Below are 24,761 nucleotides of genomic sequence, written 5' to 3'. Positions count from 1 at the left end.
CATATCAGTGTGACCACCACTAAGAATGAAAGCGTGAAAAACATCCCAGAAACCACTTTATATCCCTTCCCAGTCAATACATTCCCTCTCCTTCCATTCTCCAACCTTTAAACACCATAGTTTTCTCTTTTGGATAACTATATAAATGTAGAAAACCCATTACTAACACAAAAGGAGGCATATAGCAACAAAAATCTCTGTGTTATTGAAAGATGTGGGAAAGCATGAAATAAGATTCTTCATTGGGGATTGCTGCACAGCTCAATAAACCACTACTAAATTATAAGAGAAGTTAAATTATTCTTACATTTGTTTAAGTCACAACTGTCTCTTTCATAATTTATGGGAGACAATCCTGGGAATCAGTGTAGTACATTTGTAAATGATTAGACTTAAATATTCCTTTTTAAAGACACTTTTGGTTGTTTCCTAGAGTGTCTGAGGCCAACTTCCACATGAATTTTGTCCAGAATATGTGCCTGGTTGCTAAACTTAGAAAATGACCATTTACTTAGACCCCTTTTAGGATATGGATATAGATCTTTTTCTTTTACATAAACAAAACAGAGTTTCAGCACAGAAAACTTAGCTCTGATTTATTTTTTCTCCAATTCTAGATGTAATTGATTGTAAGAAAGTCTGCAATAAATCAAAGGTTTTATTATATAATGAAAAAGAAATACTTTAAATATCAATTTTAAGACACACAGTTTAAAAATAGTTAAAATAGAAAGAAAGGTTAGTTCCATGTCTAGCTTAATGAAGTAAAAGGAATAGGATTTACCCTCTACCTAAAACAAACAAAAAAGGGACAAAAATGAAACAAAAATTTTCAAAACACCAGCTATCTTGTAGGGAAGAAAAGTAATCCTTGAGAGAAGAGAGACAAGGTGCCGAAATTTGCCCAAGTTTTACTCACTAGGAGTGAATGAATTGAGCAAGGATATAGGATAAAAGATCAATATACATTTATCATTTTCATTTTATGCACTAGCAGTGTATAACTGGAAAAATAGTATATAAAATAGTATAAAATTATGTATTTCAGGATAAATGCATCAAATAATATGAAAGATTTATATACTGAAAAGTACAGAACATAACTTAAAAAACATAAATAAAACCTTTATTAATGGAGAGGTAAACTCTGTCAATGAGTAATGTGAAACTCATTACTGTTAACATATCAATTGCCTAGATAGATAGATAGATGATAGATATCTCAATGCAATCCTGATCAAAGCTCAACAGACTTTTTTTTTTCCCCCCTTTGGCATGGGAATTGACAAACTGATTATAAAATTCACATGGACATTCAAAGGAATTGAAATAGCATAAACAACCTGAAAAAGCAAAACAAAGTTGGAGAATTAATACCACCTGGTTTCAAGAAGTAGTATGAAGCTATGGCCATCAGGAAAATATAGTATTGGCACAGACAGAAAAATACTATCTGGCAAGAAGAGAGCTATGGTAAAAAAGAATGTTACCATAGGCTCAATGGAACTGCAAAAAGAACACCTTTTCTGAAAGAATCCAAATGGAATGTTGGGCTCTTTCTGGGTAGTAGTGGACAAAGCAGGAATGATCTGAGTCTTATGGAGTTGGTAATGGAACAGAGAGATCACAGCACAGGTCTGGGAAGTGGCTATGATTATACATTAAAATAATAATAAAAAAGCAGCCCTTTCATTCCACAGGGATCTTCAAATCAAGATAGATACATAAATGAATAAACAACTCTTTTACCAGCTTTTGGGGATTTTCAGCATTATTTGAGAATGGGAATCTTTGGAAAAGATTAAATTTCCCGTTACTGAAATAGAATTGAAGTAATACATTCATTCATCTTCTGGTAAATCCTAGGAGCTAACAATTCCTTATGTAAATTCTAGTGTTACTGTTTAAATTATTGCCAAGCTTGGTGAATATCTAGAAGAGCACAGAATTAAAATAAACTGAATTTGTTAATTTTATTCATGAGTGGCCTACAGGACCAATGGTATAGAAATTAGTATTTTGTAGCTCTCCATGTATAAAATGGTTTTAAATCTTTTAAAATTAATATTTAATTTATTGGTTTTCCATAATTGCTAGAAATCATTGTAAATACTCAAAGCTCATTTCTAGTTTTGTCCTAAATTCCCAATACTGGATGTCCCAATTCCTAACTTTGTATCTTTCTCTCTTCCATTTCTCTTTATTTTGTAGCTTTAAGAAGTAAAAATAGTGGAAGATTCAAAATGTTTTATAAGGTAATTAAAAGAATCTTACAAATGCTAAAAGCTGTTAATAGATTTTCAAGATTATATGTGAAAAGGGAGGGGAGAATCATGTATTAGCTGAAAACTATATGGCTTTAAATAGAAATTTATGGTTAATTTTGGAAAATATTTGACCATACTACTGACAAAACACCCTGGACACCATTTTTAATTTCTATCCATCTAATACTATTTTTGAAATGTAATATATACTCCATTTACTATAGAATTTACCAATTTGTGCTAAATCGCTAGTATTCACCTTACACTATAACCAGCATGGATATGGAACCTGGTCCCACAAAATATCTCCCATTTCATGAATGTGCCTATTTCTTTTAAATGTCACTGCTCTTGACTATGCTCTTTATCTGGAATGCCATCCCCTTTTACTCTCTAACTGGTGTATTATTTTTCATCTTCACATATTTCATTTTTCTCGTTCCTAGGCAAAGATACTTGCACTTCTTTACTTGCTTTCATTGTACTTTACAAATCATTGTTATAGTACTTATTTCATGGTTGTAAGTTTTTAACAGCACTTTAATGTGCTGGGAGCTATGTGAAGGCAGAGCACTTTGTTTTGTTAACAATGGTCAATGACATTTATCAAGTATGTGCCTGCTGTGATGCCAAAATAATTTCTGGCACAACTCAATTACTCATTGTATGCTGCTGAGTAGATGGAAAGATTGGCTAAATGATGATTAGTGTTGGATGAACAATGTCCCCCAAATAAATAGTTTGGAAATAATATTTTTGTTAATGATTTAGGTGAACAAATACATTCCATTGGGGAGGGGGAATGTCTATGCTTTTTAGAATATTTAATTTTGAGAGGCATTTGATGATTTAAAGTACTTGAATTTCTGTTCTAGAATTATCAGAATCTTTAAATGTCCCATCTCATGGGCAACTAACTCGCAATCATGTTTATGGGAACAGAAATCTCCACTTAAAAATCAGAATCAGGGGCGCCTGGGTGGCTCAGTTGGTTAAGTGGCTGCCTTCGGCTCAGGTCATGATCCCAGGGTCCTGGGATCGAGCTCCACGTCAGGTTCCCTGCTCAGCAGGGAGCCTGCTTCTCCCTCTCCCTCTGCCTGCCTCTCTGCCTACTTGTGCTCTCTCTCTGTCAAATAAATAAATAAAATCTTTAAAAAATTTTTTTAAAAAGTCAGAATCAGTTAAGACACCTGGCTGGCTCAGTTGATTAAGTGTCTGACTCTTTATTTTGGCTCAGGTCATGATCGATCAGGGTTATGAGATCGAGCCCTGCACTGGGTTCTGCGCTGGGCATGGAGCCTGCTTAAGATTCTCTCTCTCCCTCTCCCTCCCTCTGCCCATAAGCCCCCTCTCTAAAAAAAATAAATTAAATTAAATTAAATTAAATTAAAGTCAGAATCAGTTTATATAGTCAGGCATTTCAGGAGTTAAAGCATGAAGACAAAAAGGAGCAAATAGTCTTGGATAACTGCAGTCATTCATAGGAGTTTCAAGTAGACATTATTTAAATAAGGCAGAATTTCCAAAAAGACAATATGAAACTCCTATCATCAATGATACTAAAATATATTTTAGCATTAAGGTCAAAATGTGTATTCAAAATAATTCTGTAAAAAACAGAATGAAACCAATTTGCAAATATCAATCTGCAATTCAGTCAGTATTTATGTACTTTGCTAAAAATCATAACATACCTTAGTTTAATTTCATAAAATTTACACAGGGATGCCTTCTGTCCAGAACATGATTGAGTTATTTGGTTTAAAACTGTATTTACAAATTGTATTATCAAGTTTATAATTCTCTGATGGGAAAAATTAATTATTTACTCGGCATTCCAATGACCTTACTGCTCACATATAAGTTTTTTGGCAAGCTTCAAGGAAAGATTCTCTAAAATTCAGAAATATATAGAATTGCAATTAATTAGCAAACTAACACTGCAGTATAAATATATCTGTCTAAACAGACATTTATTATAGTGATCATGGATATGTCTATTTTTAAGACCATATTATTTTAACTCTTTATTTTTACATTGATTACCTTAATAAGTGAGCCATACCTTAAAATTGACAGAAGATATAGTTGTATAATAATTAAATGTGACAATATGCATTTTATTTTTTCAACTGCTAATTTTCATCACTGCAAATTTTATTTGTAGTCAGTATTCTAGACATAGGAAGAATGAAAATACTACATGAAATAATGCCTATCCTTCTCAATCAGATGTAAGTTATATGAGGGCATGAATCTTTTATTTTTCCACTTGATATTCTCAGTTCTGGGAACAAGGCTTGCCACATAGTAGGTAATTAGTAAATGCTTTGTTGACTGACCAAATGACTGCCTTTTCATCAATTAAATTTCAAATGGAATACCCAAGTATTTTAAATAAACAACATTGTTAATGGAAACAAATACGCTAATTTAAACATTATAATGAAGCTTTATATCATTTCATTACTTGGGCAAAATAATTAGCAAATATACAAGGAGCAATGGTAGGGTGCTTTTTAATACAATCACACCATTTATATAAGAATGCCTAAATCACCAAGATTTGTTCTGGGTTTCATTAAATGTCCATGATGTGTGAATCCCATGTGAATATTTGGAAATAACTCTTTAAAAAGTACTAATTTTATTTTTATATGCATCTATACTGAATTACTATTCCTTCTATAGTACTCCAAAGAGGCTATTTTTTTCCCTAGAAAACTAAAAAATACTAAGTAAAAATGAAGTTCTGAAAATGTTTTTTATTACAATAAAAATTTTGATTCAACAAATGAGAATCTACTTGCTTGTTCAATTATGCTCAATTTTGCCTGCTGCAAAACATACACATTTAGTTTTTTAAATATGTCCTCTCTGGAATATTTTTAACCAGCTCATGATCATCTTCTTGTAATTATCCCGTTTTATATATCTAACAAAGTAATTTCCAGTTTCTTTGAACTGTTTATGCTTTTTATTTCTTCTAATTAATGCTTTGTGATTTGATTTTCATTTCCCAGCTCTGCTGAGTCCATTTGAGTTCAATTGTCCAGTAACATTTTTATAAATATCTAACCTTACATTCTATACTGAAAGAGATTAATATTGACAATCAAAATTTGATATTAAAAATTTCAGATACCACAGAGAATTGCCACATGATATATTAGGTAGAAGTTATGTTTATACAGAGTTTTACATTCAAATATTTGGGTCAGTTATTTTGAATGAAGTATACCTTTTTAAGACAGTAGAAAAGACATTTCATGAATAAATTAATAATTTTATGACTAGAACTTGCATTCATTGATTCCTGCTGGGGTTTTTTTTATGTTTTATTTATTTATTCATGAGAGTCAGAGAGATAGAGCGAGAGGCAGAGGCAGAGGGAGAAGCAGGCTCCCCACCTAGCAGGGAGCCCGATGGGGGACTCGATCCAGGACCCTGGGATCATGACCTGAGCCGAAGGCAGACGCTCAACCATCTGAGCCACCCAGGTGCCCGATTCCTGCTGTTTTGACTCTGGGACTCTTCCTTGTCTGACATTATTGGACATAAGGATGAATAAAATATGGTTACTTTTCCAGGTAGGTAAGTGCATAATGGAGGCAACTACATATTAACAAATGTCTAAAATAAAATGTGTTCTGCTACGGTGCGCTGAAAATGAGAGATTAATGTAGTCTCTGCTAGAAATATTGTGAATGAAATCCTCAGAGAGAAGGGATGATGACTTTTTAAACTTAGATTTCAAGGATAAGTACACGTACCAGCTGTTCTCACATATTTCATAAATCAGATATAACTTAGCATTTGACCATTAAGCTCTGTCCAGAGAAATGTTTCCATCCATAACATTAACTTTCCATGCATTAGAGAAAAGTTCATGCACTGGATATAAGAGACTTGGGGGTGATTGCCCAGTCATGAGCATACTGCTTTCTAGCAGCTAGGAGTTAGGGAAGGAGTAATGGCTAGTGCATATTATAAGGGTATAAATGTCAGGTAGAGAAGGAAGGGTGCTAAAGTTTTCATCTTGCATGTTTTGATGATGCTTTCAATCCAAATATACCCTAAAATGATGTGATTAAAAAAATCAGCTAAATAGTAAGGAAAAAATGTGGGCCCAGCACTGACAAGTCATGATTCAAAAGATTTATTAATATTCCAGATATGGCCAGACATAAACATTTTGAGCAATCATTCACAGGTCATGAGAACATAATCTTTTGAGTAGTGACATGGCATCAGGAAGATGTTAATTGTTGTTAATACTTCTTTCTTTCTTTTGTACACTAAACTCAATAATCAGTGCTGTTTTCCTCCTTCATAAAAATTCATAATACATACAGTTCTCAGACATGTTGAAAAATATGAGTGAGGAAAAAAGAATTTTAATAGGGTGTGCATTATATTGATGGAGCTGGCTCTAAAACCATTTGTTGATGTTGGCAAGATGCTAAATTAAGAGCAGGCTAAAAGTGTTTAATTTATTGCCTCCACTTCCTTGGGCTCTGAAAAAAAGAGATCTTAGATAAGGGCTTTAAAAATAAGCAATGTGTTTAATTGCTTCTGCAAGGAAAATCTTTCATGTTGATAACCATAAATATTAATGAGTTATAAGAACAGAAAATAAGATAATGGGAATAGAAGCCTTCATCAGAATAACACTACATTAAAACCAATTTACGGACTTCAAATTTCAGCCCTATTTGAGTAACTTCTACCTTACTAATCTACTGAAAGTAACTATGAAAGCTAAAGAACATAAAAACAACTGGTTAAATACAACGCAATATAATCAAGGCAAACTGATTTTAGTGATTAAGAGCACAGAAAAAAAGTAAAATTCACTATGGTAAGCTTTCATTATTTGCCTCTGACTTTTCCTTTGGATTTTTTTGTTTTTTAACTCACACATAAAAGTAGGAAATTTTCTTTTAAACTTAGTGGTAACAGAAAATGGTAGTCTAGGCTTATGAAATACTTGTTGAGATTAGGAGCCAGAGTATGCTGTTCTGGAGTTCCGCCCGGACTTGTTCAGCAAAATTCTGTACTGCAGAGTAAGGCTAGCCTACTAAAACTGACAAAAGTAAAAACAGAAAATAAGAATAGTCCTGTATTTTTTTGGAAGCTGAGTTAGTAATTTAAAATGTCTCCATAAAGAAAACTCCAAACACAGATAGTTTAACCAGTTATATCTGTAAACAATTGAAAATGAAATAATGCTAGTCTTATGCAAATCCCTGAAGGAATAGACAAATAAAAAGAGAGGATCTCCCCATTTCCCTTATGAGGTAAGCATAATCATAAGTAAAACTAGACAAAAACATTGTGAAAAAAAGAGGAAATTATATTCTAGTCTTTTATATGAATATAGATGCACAAATGACTAGAGGAAATATTGGCCACTTAAATAAAGACATAAAAAAATAGATAATACCTCAAGACTAAGTTTGGTTATTCCAGAAACTCATTTTTGGTTTAATATTCAAAATTACATTTTACCACACTTACAGAATAAAGGAGAAATGTATATACTCCTATCTATACATGTAAAAGCAACATCTGACAAAACTCTTATTTTATTTGCTGAGGTTCAGCTCTACAGTCTATTTTGTAGACTGATGTGATGTGATAAAAGTGACGACACTTTCATTAGTACTTATTTTAAGTCTACATTTTTTCACTCTGAACTATATTCTCCATTAATTTATTGATTTCTCTGTCCCTTTTACCCATATTTGTCCTGCTACTCTAAAACATCAAAAGCCCAATCATTTCAGTCCAAAATCCATTTTTTAAAGGGCTTTCACATCTCAATTTTGTTCCATTAGTCTTTTTATTTTGTTTTGTTTTGATTTTTTAAATGTGGAAATGTTTAATGAGTAGGTTTTTAAAATATATTTCCTGAATTGCGTGTTGAAGAAAACTTTTTCTTTAATTTGTTCTTATAAGTGCTAAAGATGTTAATGAACTTTGTACATCTAAGATATTAATAAGAAATGGACCAAAGAATCTTTCAAAATATTGTGTTAGAATACAAAATTGTGTTAGAATACAAAAATAAATTCAGAATGGATGAAAGACCTAACTGTGAGACAGGAAATGATCAAAATCCTAGAAGAGAACACAGGCAACAACCTCTTTGACCTTGGCTGGAGCAATTTCTTACTAGACATGTTGCCAGAGGCAAGTGAAACAAAAGCAAAAATGAAGTTATTGGGACTTCATCAAGATAAAAAGCTTCTTCACAGCAAAGGAAACAATCAACAAAATTAAAAGGCAGCCTACGGAATGGTAAAAGATATTTGCAAATGACATATCTAATAAAGGGTTATATCCAAAATCTATAAAGAACTTATCAAACTCAACACCCCAAAAAAACCAAATAATCCAGTTAAGAAATGGGCAGAAGACATGAATATAAAATTTTCCAAAGAAGACATCTGGATGGCTAACAGACACATGGAAAGATGCTCAACATCACTTGTCATCAGAGAAATACAAATCAAAACCACGATGAGATACCGCCTCACACCTGTCAGAATGGCTAAAATTGACAACACAGGAAACAACAGATGTTGTCAAGGATGTGGAGAAAAGGGAACCCTCTTGCACTGTTGGTGGGAATGCAAACTGGTTCAGTCACTCTGGAGAACAGTTTGCAGGTTCCTCAAAAAAGTTAAAAATTAGAACTATCCTACAATCCAGCAATTGGACTACTAGATATTTACCCAAAGGATACAAAAATACAGATTCAAAGGGGTACACGCACGCTCATGTTCATAGCAACATTATAAACAATAGCCAAACTATGGCAAGAGCCCAAATGTCCATTAACTGATGAATGGATAAAGAAGATGTGGTAGATGGAACACTACATCAAAAACTAATGATGTTATGTATGGTGATTAACATAACAATAAAGAAATTTAAAAAAAAGAAGATGCGGTAGATATATTCAATGGAATATTACTCAGCCATCAAAAAGAATGAAATCTTACTATTTGCAATAATGTGGATACAGCCAGAGGGTACTATGTTAAGCTAAATACTCCAGTTACAGAAAGGTAAATACCCTACGATTTCATTCATATGTGGAATTTAAGAAACAAAACAGATGGACATATGGGGGGGCAGAAAAAAAGAGAGGGAAATGAACAATAAGAGACTCTTAAAGATAGAGAACAAACTGAGGGCTGATGGAGGGAAGGGGTGGGGGATGGGCTAGATGGGTGATGGGTATTAAGGAGGGCACTTGATATGATGAACACTGTGTGCTGTATGTAAGTGATGAATCACTGAATTCTACTCCTGAAACCAACATTGCATTGTATGTTAACTAACTAGAATTTACACAAAAATTTTAAGAAAAAAAAAAAAGAATTGTGTTAGAATGAATTTAAATATTTATTTTGGAAGGATATTTTTAAATACATGTTTTAACATTTATAATTTGAGAAATATTCACTTATTATAAATTTCAATATATTTGTACTATATTTATATCCTAGCATGTATGTTGGATATTGGGCTGCTGTAATTTTTCAAAATTCTGATATTTATTTAAAAAAAGTATTGCTTAAAATAAATTTATTTTTCTTAAAAGTGGGAAGTACCCTCCACATATATATTTGTGTGCTGTATATTTACACACACAGATATATATTCTCTTTCCTTTCTAATATATAGTTTTAACCTATGTTAACATTAGAAAATTACAGCATTAAGAGATTCATTCCAAAGTGATGGATAATAATTAAGAACATTAATCTTGTCTTATGTATTTTCTCTTAGTTTATATACTAAAGACACTATATACTTAGTGTATATACTAATAATTTTGGTTTTGTTAAAAATATTAATCCATTATGTATTTTATAGTTACTATACCTACTAGGGCTTCTATAAAATACCTATTTTAAATAAATATTCATGATTATACATACTCTAAAAAGTGTTAATTTTTTGTAGATAGATGTGGAGGTACATTTATGTATTTTAACATCACACACACATATATAATTATTTTAAGACAAAAATAGTGACTTTTCTGATTTACAGTGATTTTTGAAAAATAGCCCCTCCTCATAGATAGCAACTTCTGGATGTGACTGGAAGAGCAATGACAATAAATATAGTTCTTGATTCTCTGCCTCCTTGGCATTCAATATGATGAAAAGGAAGAAATTATTTGGATGGTGGACCCAACTTAAGCAACTTGTCTGACACCTCATGTTTGGCTGCTCCTGGTTACTTTTTTACCTCTTACCCCTGTATGTGCCACTAGTTTTGCCTATTTTCTTCTGTTATGGTCAATCTTAAATGAATATGCACATTGTTTCAATTCTTTTCATAAACATGCAATTTTAAGCCACTGCATTAGTTCTTTTGTTCTCAATTTATACCTGGTACTTATGACGACTTAGAGACAACACATCTACAGAACTATGAATAAAACAGGTATTTGGTAGCTGGAAAGAGGCTATTAGAACAAAGATTTTCCCCATCCATATGAACACTGGCTTCATTTTTCATCTATAGTGAGGGAGCTACCTAATATGGTGAGACAATGTAAGTAAGAAAGAAGAATTTTCATACATTAAAAAAAAAAGAATTTTCTTTTTTTTTTAAGATTTTATTTATTTATTTGAGAGAGAGAATGAGAGAGAGAGAGAGAGAGAACACATGAGAGGGGGGGAGGGTCAGAGGGAGAAGCAGACTCCCCACCAAGCAGGGAGCCCGATGCGGGACTCGATCCCAGGACTCCAAGATCATGACCTGAGCTGAAGGCAGTCGCTCAACCAACTGAGCCACCCAGGCACCCAAAAAAAGAATTTTCATACAAACACAAACATTACAGAATTTGGTATCATCTTCTTAAAGCAAAATCCTGTTTATTTATAATCATAATAATGAAGCAAATCACTGTCTTTTCATCCCTTTATAATTTACTCTTATTTCAAAGCCTGCAACTCAGCATTAAGATATTTTCCATATTTCCATATTTCCAAGAAGCAAAGGCGGTCTATAGTAAAAGTTAATTTCCAAAATTATGCTTTTTTCATAGCTCTTTGGATGTATACATGAAGAGTCATTAAATTCACAGTTCCACCCTTATTCTTTGACCTTTTAATTCTCACATTTTCTTTTTGCATTAGAGGAGCAAAGAGGATGCTTTCAGTAAATGTGCCCCATTGTAATCCTTAATCTACAGGTTCCCTACCCCTGCTGTTAAAGCATCTGCTTCTCTAGTAAGCTGTGCTTGTTTGGATCAAACTTGAAGACCATTTCTATTAGCCCTTTCCTAAGTACACTAATAAATTCTTTCTAAGTACTTCTATAATATAGAAAAATAACAACAGGTCTTTGATGACTTCTCAGAAGAAAAGACTGTTTTGATAATATAAAAATAATGTATTCAAGAAACAAGCAAGGCTAGGGAGGTTAATCACTTCAAAGGTCTAATTTAAGATGCAATTATGGATCACTCAAGTCTGCTTCATGGGGACCAGGAGAATTCTAAATCAGAGTGGGTATAAATTACAGCTCTTTTCTATTTAATTTACTTATTTCACAACATAAGTTTTTCATATCTAATGTGACTGTATATCATTCTGTCATCTGAATAAATGCTCTTTTTGTAGTTCCATCAAAATAAAATTATTTTTTCTAATTTTTTTGTAAAAGAGGAAAGTAAATTTTTTTTTTAAGATTTTATTTATTTGTGAGAGAGAGAGCGTACAAGCAGGGGGATTGGCACAGAGGGAGAAGCAGGCTCCCTGCTGAGCAAGAAGCCCAGTGCGGGGCTCTATCCCAGGACCCTGGGATCATGACCTGAGCTGAAGGCAGACACTTAACCAAGTTGAGCCACACAGGCGTCCCAGAAAGTAAGTGTTTTACCTTTTCTGAAAACAAATGCAACATTTAGATAATTACTTCTATGAAGAACTGTCATGGAATTATTTAAGATTTTTATTAAGATTTTTTAACTCAAAGCTAAAATGATGATCTTTCTAAAAGATCAAACATGAAATTAGATATTTTCATAATTAATTTGGTCATAAGCAATTGCTTTATTAAACATAGTATATCTAATTTCATGTAATAGCAAGCAAAGATGTGTTATCTGCATAACTTCCTAGTAATCTAGTAATCAAACATTTCATCAGGGGCCAGAGAGAATAAGTACAGTTTTAGAAAGTGACCACTTCCTCAGAATGAGACAAATCTTTACAGATCCATCCAGGACGTTATACTGTTACTACCAAATTTGCCAGACACTAATCCTGCCTTCCCAGTTGTTTATGCTCTTATCCTAGCAAAATAATGTCCTTCTTATGGACAGAGAATTCTTCTTCTTACACTTTTTATGCTACTCACAGAGCAAAGACATTCAATTAATGTAGCACAAACACATGAAATATAATAGCAAAATATTCCTGTAATTTTCTAAACATTAAATCAATCATTCAGTTTTAAATGAAAGCAAATGTTTTATTATTCATTAAGTATATACCAAGTGTGAAGTAAAATAATCTAGAGAGTCATCCTTCTGAACTGATAGTAAGATCTAAAGGAAGGAAAGAAACATATAAGATGAAAATTCTTTCTGAACTTATTAATGTAAATTGGAGTGTTTCATTCCTGATTGCATTCCTAATGTATGGAGACTAATAAACCTAACCTGATCCTTTTGTTGAGTAGTGTGGGTATTCCTTCACATTTTCTGCAAATATAGTTATAATATAAACAACTTATATGCCATATTTTAAATAAAACTACATGAAAATGTTACAGTTAAGATGTATTATTGAAGCCTTCTGGGATGTAAATCTTCCCTCATGAACATCACTTTTTCATTTATTCAATTGTCTTGATGAACTTACCTGTATAACTCAAAGTTATGTGAATTAAATTAAAATGTTCACAAAGAACTTCAAAAAATTTAATCATTTTAAAACACCAAATTTTCAAGGATGAATTTATAACTATTCTCTTAAAGTATTTATAATCAATTCTCATGAATGATTTCCATGAGTGAGTCACACTAAATCAAATACTTGACAGGTGGCTCGGGCAATAAGACTTGTTATAACTTACTAATATTTGAAAATCTGGCTCTCTGTAAGAGTTGATCAGTAATTTCTATCAATTTCAATGAAGATGATTCATTTGCAACTTTGCACAGCTATGATTCAAAAAAGTAACAAATCTCAGGTAATGTTAACCCAGATTCACCTAGATAATGAATCACAAAGATGACTCATGGCAAGTATTTATCAGAAAGTCAAGGATGGCCACAAGATGATGATTACAGCACAGACCCCATCTTTAAAAAATAAAACACTCAACAGCCAAATTAGTAATGTACTGTCAGTAGTATATAGAAGAAGCTTCATAAAAATGCAAAGAGGAACACAACAGGGAAAATACAGCAGAATTCAGACCTTCTGATCTCTGATCAGAGTGTGATCTCTGATACCAGCATGCACTTGGAAATAAAAAGGACGGCATTTCAGAACTTCATGACGTGGGATTGCAGACATATACTGGCTTTATCATGGAGTATCATTTGACAGCCAGCTAAGCAGTTATGCATCAAGTAACTGTCAATTCCAATTTTCTGTGTTTTCTTTTCTGGTTTTTCAGGTTAGAGAGTTGGTGATCGAAGCCAAGGATGATTTGGGCTTGAGTTGTGGATGCTAATGACCAATGGCCTCAGGAATTAGCAGATCAACAAACCAGGAGCTAGAAAGGAATTGGGGCCCGAGATCAAATATATCGGTCAGACAACTGTCAGGTGATGAACTCATGGGAATATGGTCATGGATCTATGATCTGTCAGGTCTCCCATGAGTGACACCAGGAATGAGCGAAAGCTGTCAAGAGACATGTTGGGTACATTCAAGGGTCAGGGTGCCAGCATGCTAGAAGTGACATTAGTCAAGTTCTGGTCAAGCTGCTGTCAGGTAATTTAGAAGCATCTTATGGCCTTTGTAAGACCTAGCAAAGAAAACCCCTAGGTCATTAGGAAACAATTCTGTAAATTCACACAATGGCTAGAATGGATATAAAATTTTGCATGTTAGATACAAAAGAGATACATTTTTATCTTTATAAAAGGCCAACACTCAGGTGAATCCTTTAATAATTTTAAAAAGATGCAATATCATTAGAAATCTTATAAATTTAAAATAAATGAAATTTCTAGGTCATGGAAAATCTAGCTTACAACCTGGGCTCCTTTCATTCGGACATACTTACAAACTCTGGGACACCCTCATCAGCCACTGAACTAAAATCTATAACAGTAAGCCATCACCTCTCACACTGACACTTTGAAAACGTTAAAGGAAAATTTTAAATTCTGGAAAAGTGTTTTAAATATTAGACTTCTAGAAATTGTAACACCGCTGTATAACATCTGTTTTCAATGTTATTTTTATTAATACAAATCAAAAAGATTTTGTGCTCATTAATTCCCTTGGGAATTCCTTATAGTTTTATTATTTACAAACAAGGATGGAACATATGTGACTATACTTAGGTTTTAGTGAGCAGCTGTTTTTACCAAAGAGACTTGGCCTTCTCACATATTCAAGTTCACACACGCACAAAAACTGAACCAAAGGGGAAATACCAGATATTCATTGTACTTCAATTGCTTATGGCATTTTGGGACAGCTAAGTAGCTCCACAAACCACACTCTCCCACCCCCATATTTCTTGTCTAGTATCACTTAAAAATGAAATGGAAATATAATAGGAACAAAAATGAAATCTGATCAATAAAATCTGAAATTATCTTAATTTATAAGTACTTAATTCCATAAGTCAAATGATATACTATCTAAAACATTATAATCTAATTGATTTATCTGAATCAAATTTACTATAATTCATGCTGACCAAATGATTAAAAATAATTTTAAGGAAAGCTCATGACTCATGTTCTTCTTAGTCATGCTATGTGGACAGTCCTAAAACAACAATTAGCAATGAAATCATGCCTCTCCTTGAGCCCTGTATTTTTATTTACTTATTCATTAATCTTATAAATATTTTTTGAATAACTAATTTATGTCAGAGGACATAGTAGTGAACAAAATAGACAAAACTGGGGCTTTTATAAAGTTTACATTCCACTGGGAAGGAGACAGCAAATAAACATTATATAATAACATTTTATAATATGCATCTAAGCTAGTGATCAGTGCTCAGAGAAAAGTACATTAGGAAGAGGAGAGTAAGGAATGCTAAGGGAAGAGGTTGTAATTTGAAATAAGGTTATGAGGAAAGGCTTCAGTGAGAGTGCCTTTTTTGAGCCTGAAGGAGATGAGGGAGGCAAGTGTTGCAGATATACTGGAGAAGAGCATTCCAGACAAAAGTAACAAATGCAAAAGCCCATAGATAAGACTTCATAGGTGAATTTTGGGAACAGTAAGCTGATTAGGGTAGAAGGGCAAAAGAATTAAAATCAGCAAGAATGAAAGGAGAGGAGGACAGATTGGTGGTAAAAAGACAAACCTTGAGAGGTACATTTTGACTTTTTTTCTGAGTGCTGTGGGAAATCATTTGTTTTTAACTCTAGGGAGCCTGATTTTATTTAACAGTCTAAAGTTAAATTTAAAATATCATTGCCTGACACTCGTAGATGGATAGATTGGTAGATAGATCAATAGATGTCCCTTAATATCAATATGATATTACATATTATGAAGAACGCACATAACTTATACATTAATATATATATTTTAATAAAGCATATTCATATTAAAAAGACTAATTCCATTTATTTTCTTAAAAAATCTTTAGTAACAATGCTCACACACACAAAAACAATTTCCCTCAAATCTATCCCTCTTAAAAAGAAAAGCAATGAGCGTGAAATAAGTCAAACAGAGAAAGACATGTATCATATGACCTCATTGATATGAGGAATTCTTAATCTCAGGAAACAAACTGAGGGTTCCTGGAGTGGTGGGGGTGGGGAGGATGGGGTGACTGGGTGATAGACACTGGGGAGGGTATGTCCTCTGGTAAGTGCTGTGAATTGTGCAAGACTGTTGAATCTCAGATCTGTACCTCTGAAACAAATAATGCAATATATGTTAAGGAAAAAAAAAAGAAAAGCAATGATTTTCTCACAAAATTTTTATAATAGTTCAATAGCTTACACTAATATATGGCTGTGTAGCAATACTGGAATAATAATACTGTTTATAAAAAAAATCAAAGTTGTTCAATGGTGATTCACAGACCTGTACCTCTGAAACAAATAATACATTATATGTTAAAAAAAAGAAGACAGTAGGAAGGGAAAAATGAAGGGGGGGAAATTGGAGGGGGAGATGAACCATGAGAGACTGTGGACTCTGAGAAACAAACTGAGGGTTCTAGAGGGGAGGGGGGTGGGGGGATGGGTTAGCCTGGTGATGGGTATTAAGGAGGGCACGTACTGACTGAATGGAGCACTGGGTGTTATACACAAACAATGAATCATGGAACACTACATCAAAAACTAATGATGTAATGTATGGTGATTAACATAACATAATAAAAAATATATTAAACTAAAAAAAAAACCAAAGTTGTATTATTTATTTATGTCCCCTTTCCATTAAAAAAACAAATTATTTCAGGTATATATAGACTAGAAGATAAGCTACAAAAAGATTTGTCTTGAACTGTATCTTAGAAATACTTGTCATAAAGAGGTCCTTATAATTTTTTAAAAAATAAATTCTATTTAAGAAATAAATATGTCACTAACTTAAAAAAAGTGATAATATGTTATATTTAACTGAACTAATCTTTGTATCTATAGCATTAAAGTCTTTGGTAGTCCTTTGCTATAATCAATATTAATCTGACTGAAAGATCTTTCCAGCCATCTTTATAGTGAGTGCTGAATTCCGCAGGTTATTTTCTGTAAAGATGCTGTAACATATAAATATTTAAGAATGACCTGTGATCACAAGTCTCATTTTCTCACAAAATTAATGTTGATATTGATAATATAGTTTAATTTTAATATATGCTAGAACATGTAAAACAAAACAAAACAGTTTTAGAAATAACTTCATATTAAATATGCCATCTGCTTTTGACTTAGGAAAAATGTATTTTCAAATGCATTTTTAAAAATAATTTTGTCCTTTACTGGATGTGAAACTTAACATTGATGTGTTAAAATGAGTTTGTGTTAAAAAAATAAAAAGTAATTGCATCTTTACAAACTGTCTAGATCTTGTCTAATTAAATTATTCCAGTTTGAAAATCAAGGAAAATTAGAAATACTTAAAAGTATAAAGGCTATGAGGCTATGAGTTAATAACCATATTCAAGAAATTATGAGCAATTTGTTTAAGCCATGCAAGCCTATAATTTATAGAAATCTTAAATGCTCCCAGAATCCTCTGTCATTTCCAATCAAAACTCTGAGATACAAATGTTACCAGATCCATGTGGATATGTGGCCATCAGCATCCAAACCATTAAGGCCCAGATTTATATATCTCAATATTGAAATATTCTTACACAGAATGGACCAGCAGATTTACTGTACTTGTTAAGTGGGCATACTAACACTAATACTCACTCTCCTTGAGAATGTCAAATGCTTCTGCCCAACACTGCTACCTGCTGAGACAGCATGGAGGTGGCTTCAGCACGACAAGAACCACATTCACCCTTTTTCTTGTGAAGGGGAGACCTGACAAAGGGAATATATGTCTTTTCCTTCTAGGAAATCCAGTATTTGGCAACAAGCTATAATTATTAATCAGTAAAGAGTTGCAAATGAAATATTAAAGAAGTACAAGTCAAATTTGACTCCTAAAAATTTATTCTTCCATTCCTGTTTTTCTTCTAACAAACTAAAATTTATCTAGTTAAATATTTTATTTTCATGATCTAATTATCCTCAGATGTTACATTTTCCCAGATATAAATGCCAAACCTAAGAGACAATGAAATCAAAAGCCAAATCAATATTTAAAAAATTAAAGTCCAAAGTAACTCGATCATAACTTAATATTTGTACAATTTTATTGCTATTGCTTCTTGTCCTAAAGCATTCCAAATGACTACTAACAAGTAAACACTTAATTCTAGGATTGTGGAACCTCTTGCATATACCATAATGGCTCCCTCTATTATTGGATCCTATATTTTGCTATACTAATAAAGAATTTTGATAGGGAAACAAAACAAAAACCTCTTCTAAATTTTATCTCGTATGATTTATTAGGTTAATGATTAGGACATTCATCCTTTAACCAGTGATAGTTCCTTGTGAGTTACGCTGATAATAACTAGTGCCAGCAAAATGGCACACAGAAAGGCTAGTACTATCTAAATTTTTCCTCAGTCTCTGGAACTATAAACGTCTCTGAGAAACAAACTGAGGGTTTTAGAGGGGATGTGGGGTGGGGGGGTGGGTTAGACCAATGATGGGTATTAAAGAGGGCACATATTGAATGGAGCACTGGGTGTTATACGCAAACAATGAATCGTGGAACACTACATCAAAAACTAATGATGTAACGTATGGTGATTAACATAACATAATAAAAAAAATTTAAAAAAAAAGTCTCTGCCACTACCTACCCAATTCTACCCAGTAACTGCAATGACTTAATAACAACTGACCATATAATGTCCTTTCCTAAATTTGAAAAGTAAGTATTCAGTAGTGCTGTGGAGCACAATACTCAAAGTTTTGCCTGATTTAACCTTACACACTATAAAGGTCACTAATTTACCTAAAGAAAGAGAGCATAACAGGTATTAAAAACAGAAAAATAAATTTTACGTTTTCCTAATAGCATGAAAATTTACATACAGGGATCCAAACAGGATATATATACTAGAAAAGAGTAAACTGGAGAAAAACATCCATTCCTTCACAATTAAGTTTTTATTACAGCCAGCATGACGGCTTCTCAGGTACAAATTGAAAGCCTGGCTTAAGTAACCACATAAAATAAAATAAATTTGATTGTAGATTAACTGATCAAGAAGATAGTCTTTGTTAATAAATTAAAATATTTATACCCTCATTGCTCAGGAAAAGTACATCAAAACCAGCATAAGCAAATCATAGTCAGGAAAAATTATTAACATTAAATAAAGCTGTCCATTTCAAACCGAGCTCACAGATCTACATATAGATGTCAGAACAACAAAGGAACTAGTAATGTTTCTCATGTTTGTTTCATGTTGTGTTTTCTGATTATATTTGTAAAGTGTTTCCCTTAATCACGTATGTGTTCCTAGCGGCCAGTAAAACCAACCTACAAAAACCAAGAAGTTCGCCAGATATGATATTAAATGAGAGCAGTAGCAGGATACTATTTACATAATTTATATTACATTTATAACCAGCTATATATGAACAGTTCATGATTTTATAGTACTTAAGCCTTTGTGTAGTGACTGATGCCTAATATAAAGTGGACTTTGCCTTTTCCAGTACAAAAATAAGATTCCCAAGATTTTTGAAGGATTAGATATGGGAGGTGAAAAAAAAAATGTCAAGGATAATTTTACTATATTCTAATGTGTGTAAGAGAATAAATGTATCTTCCACCGAATGAGACAGAAAGTATGGGAATATAAACCAGTCTGGGAGCAAGAAATATGAATTTGCCTTTAGAGATAATGAGTTTCAGGTGTCTTTGATGCATCCAAGTACAGGTGTCCAGAGCACATTAGGCATTCATTTCTTAAGCTCCATGGAGAATCCTCAGCTGGAAATTTGTATCTAGTAGTCTTCAGTACATGGATAGAAGTTAAAACCAGAACAGTTAATTACATCATTTCAGTACAGAGGAGAGAATAAGACCAAAGCTGAAGATAGAATTCTGAGATAAATTAACATTTTAGGGACTAGATAAAGGATGAAAAAGAGCTTCTGGTTCTCAAGTTAAACACATGATATGACAAATTTGCAATATCCTATCTAAAAAAGGGTGTGTAACTAAATAGATATTATACATGAAATTATAAGTAATGTCAAGATTCAATCTGAACTGTTCACTGATTAAAATATGATTTGGATTAATAATGGATCACAAATAAGGGTGGTATTTACCCCACCTTGAGAAATATGTGAAGGCATTTTCAGATTTCATAGTAACAGGGAGTACAACTTGTATCAATGAGCAAGCCCAAGGATGCCAGGAATGGACTGGATAGTCCCACACAATGAACAACCTGCCCTCCAAAATTGTTGGTTCTGTGATTAAGAAGATTATTATCAGAAGCCATTCTTATAGAAAGACAAAGCATTGTTCCTCCCCTTCCCTTTCTCTTTGTCTCTAACTAAAAGAGGTTAACTGTTTATACTGAGACTTAAGAAACAGCTGTGTGACAAAAATCTTCCCACCTTTTTTTCTCCAAAGGATAATTTCTGTGTCAACAAGGACCAAGAAGTTTCATGAATGCCACTTTGTAGATCATTGCCTGCAGTGTCCAGCACAGCAGTGCATTACTTGGCATTGCTTAACATCTTTCCTTGCCTCACTTCCTTACTTTCCGACTTTTGCCTCTCTGGTTTTTCATCTTCTTCTTATAGTATAAGCATTTTAATCCTCGTCATCCTGCTTTCTAGAGGATACGGGCTAAAATAACTGCTCACCATTATCTATCTTTATTAAAGTTGTATCACTATCCTGTGTATATACATCATGCTCTTTTCTCTCATGCACACACATATGTGCATGCGTAGAAATGCATATATACACAAAAATGCAAACTTTTAATTTTTCCATACACATCATCATTTATAATGGGAGGAATGAATTTTATTCTTCATGAAGATAGGTAAACAGTTCATTTTAAAGAGATATAAATCTTTATAGAAAAAAAACAAATAAATGTGTTATGGAAGCTCTGACCTCAAGAGCTTGAGAGGAAGTAGGAAAATACTGTGCCTAATAGAGAGAAGATAAATTGTAGTTAGGGAAGAGGACAGATGGAAAGAGGAATACAGGAAGGAGTTGGTGGAGGATAACAGTGATTTGTAAGATGACAGAGGGTATGCAGTAAATGGCATGACCCTTTATGGATTTCCTTGTGACTTTCAGTCGTTCATGAATAATTCCAAATTCATAGTATGATGGATTTCCTGTTGAACCAGTGAAAGTGCTGAGTTCCATGTTTAAATAAATATAGACTCAAACAGAAATACAATATAGGGGTAAAAAAATGACAAGACAGCCCCCAGATGACATGTGGTGGCAGAGATGTGATTTATCTAAGGAAACTAAAAAGCAATCCTCAGCTGTATCTGAGATTATCTCATTACTATAAAACTTACCTAAATGTATCCCCTTACAATGTCTGTTAAATACCTGAGTGTATGTGCAGAAAAGTAAAAATAAGTAATGCTTAGGCTACATAAACTTAGAAATATTGAATTTTGGAATAGCTATGGAAACTCCTCCGAGATTCATATTTTTATGCCATGCAAGAAATATACCATGAGATACTATATATTTCATTAAAAAACCCTCTGAAATTAGACTACAAGTTTCCACAATTATCCAAAAACTGAGTGTTCCTATGAAACCCTTTGTAAGCTGGTAAGCTGAAATGGAGTAAAGCAAAGAAGCAGTTACAATAATTTATATATAAATTTTTCTTAGTATTCCCAGACCCAAAAAATAACCTCTCTTAGGCTTTTCTAATACCTTAGGACACATCTTGCTAATGGATGCACAAAATAAATGTAAATAAAGCACAGATGCTCACATAGTTCAAAGCTATGATGCCTTAATACTGAAATTCTGAATATAGTTCCTGGGGAAGGAGCTTGGTGGGGCCACTCCTGCTCAGGGTGCATGATGCCTCTATAAAGGCTCACTGCAAAACAAATGCTGATGCTATTTTTACTTTTTGTCCTTTTTCATAAAAGCAAATCTTCTTCAGATTTCTTTCAGTTAGTGAAAACAGGTACTAATGTATGTCTTTTGTAACAACAAAATGGCATAATACAAACTTTTGAGAAAAAAAATGAATCTTAAAAGCAGTGAGAAAAAAACAACATGCTTTGTACAAGGGAACCTGCATAACACAATCAACTAATTTTTCAGTAGAAAATTTTGCAGCCAAAATAGAGTGTCATGATATATTCACTCAAAGTGTTGAAAAGGGAAAAACTTCTATCCAAAAATACTCTACCTGGCAAGGCTATCAATTAGAACTAAAGGAGAGAAAAAGAGTTTTCCAAACAAGCAAAAAAAAAAAAAAGTTAAAGAAGTCCATCATCACTAAACTAGCATTACAAGAAATGTTAAAAGGACTTCTTTCATCTGAAAAAAAGGGCACAAACCAACAACAAGAACATATATGAAAGTAAAAATCTCATTGGTAAAGTTGAATATATGGTAACAAACTATAGAAATGATCCCTGAAAGTACAGTCTTTCAAGTTGAATATATAGTAAAGGTAGTGGACTAACCATTTATAAAGCTAATATGAAGGTTAAAAGGCAAAAGTTGTAAAATTAACCATAACTACAAAAATTAGTTAAGAGATAAACAAAATAAAAAGGTGGAAAATATGACATCAAAAAAAATAAAGCATGGCAGAGAGGTAAAAATGTAGAGGTTTTAGAATGTGTTCAAATTTAAGCTGATATCAACTTAAAATAGGCTAGTGTGGGTGGGGGGGTGTATATACATACATACTATTATGTGTGAATTTCATGGTAACAACAAAGCAAAAACCTATTGTAGGTACATAAAAGATAATGAGAAAGGAATCTAAACATAACACTACAGAAAGTCATCAAATCACACAGGAAGAGAGCAAAAGAAAAAGAGAAGAACTGCAAAAACAGCCAGAAAACAATTAATGAATGGCAATAAATACATACATACCCATCAATAATCACATTAAATGTAAATAGACTAAATTTGCAATCAAAAGACATGGAGTGGCTGAATAAATGAAAAGAAAAACAAGTAATAAACTCACTAAGGACACACCATAGAGTGAGGTAAAGGAATGGAAAAAGATATTCCATTCAAATGGAAATGAAAAGAAAGCTGGTATAGCTGTACTTACATCACAGAAAACAGACTTTATAATAAGGACTATAGTAAAAGAAAAAGGGCATTACATAATAATAAAGCTATCAGTCTAACAAGAGAAGATAACATTCATAAATATTTATGTACCCAACATAGGAACTCTAAAATATGTAAAGCAAATATTAACAGACCTAAAGGGAGAAATTGACAGCAGTGCAAAAATAGTAATGGACTTTAATACCTCAATTACATCAATAAATCACCCAGACAGAAAATCAGTAAGGAAACATCAGCCTTAAACATCACATTAGGCCAAACAGACTTATATACAGAATACTTTATCCAAAACCAACAGAATATACATTCTTCTCAAGTGCACATGGGACATTCCCCAGGATAGATCACATAGTAGGCCACAAAACAAGTCTCAATAAATTTAAGAAGATTGAGGTCATATCAAGCTTTCTGACATTATGGTATGAAACTACAAATCAATTAAAAAAAGAAAACTGGAAAAATCACAAATAAGTGGCAGATAAAACACCAGGCTGCTGAAGAACCAATGGGTCCACCAGGTTACTGAATACCCAATAGGTCAATAAGGAAATCAAAGAGGTAAGCTGAAAATACATTAAGACAAATCATAATGGAAATAAAATAATCCAAAATCTATCAGATGCAGTGAAAAAGTTCTAAGAGGGAAATTCACAACAATACAGGCCTACCTCAAGAAACAAGAAAAAAATCAAGTTAACAATCTAACATTACAATTAAAGGAACTAGAAAAAGAAGAACTAATGAAACCCCAAATGAGTAGGAGGAAGAAAAAAATAAAGACAGAATGGAAACAAAGGAAATAGAGACAAAAAATAGAAAAGATCAACGAAACTAAATGATGGTTCTTTGAAAGGATAAAGAAAATTGATGAATGTGGGTGAACAGAGTGAAGGGAATCAATCATACGGTGATAATGGTTAACTAAACGTATTGTGATAAACACTCCGTAGTATATATAAATACCAAATTATTACGTTGTACACTTGAAACAATATATTGAAATAATATAATGTCATATATAAAATTTTACCTCGGTAAAAAAGGAAAAAAATAATAATTATTATATTAGCTTAATCTAATTTGAGCCCAATCTCTGTAACTTCTAACTCACTAAAATTGTGCTACATAACAAAAAGGGGAGGCATGAGGGAGTTTCTGTGAAGGAGGAAATTTTCTCAAAATGAATGTCACTTACTTTGTGGAAAAAAACTTGGTGGTAATGAAATTTTCCATAGATAATTAAGGAAAGCTGCCCAGAGCAATTCAGTAGCCAGACATCTGGCATTGTGTCTACATGAAACTATTTCTAACATGTTTGTTTTGGGCCAAAATCAGATATCATTTGGATTATATGAAGGTCTTCCTACTGGGTACTCCCAATTTCTTT

The sequence above is a fragment of the Mirounga leonina genome, unplaced genomic scaffold (genome assembly GCF_011800145.1).
Source record: "Mirounga leonina isolate KUSES-001 unplaced genomic scaffold, KU_Mleo_1.0 Mir_127, whole genome shotgun sequence".
In the NCBI taxonomy this organism is placed as follows: domain Eukaryota; kingdom Metazoa; phylum Chordata; class Mammalia; order Carnivora; family Phocidae; genus Mirounga; species Mirounga leonina.
Note: the sequence above shows the minus strand (reverse complement) of the source record.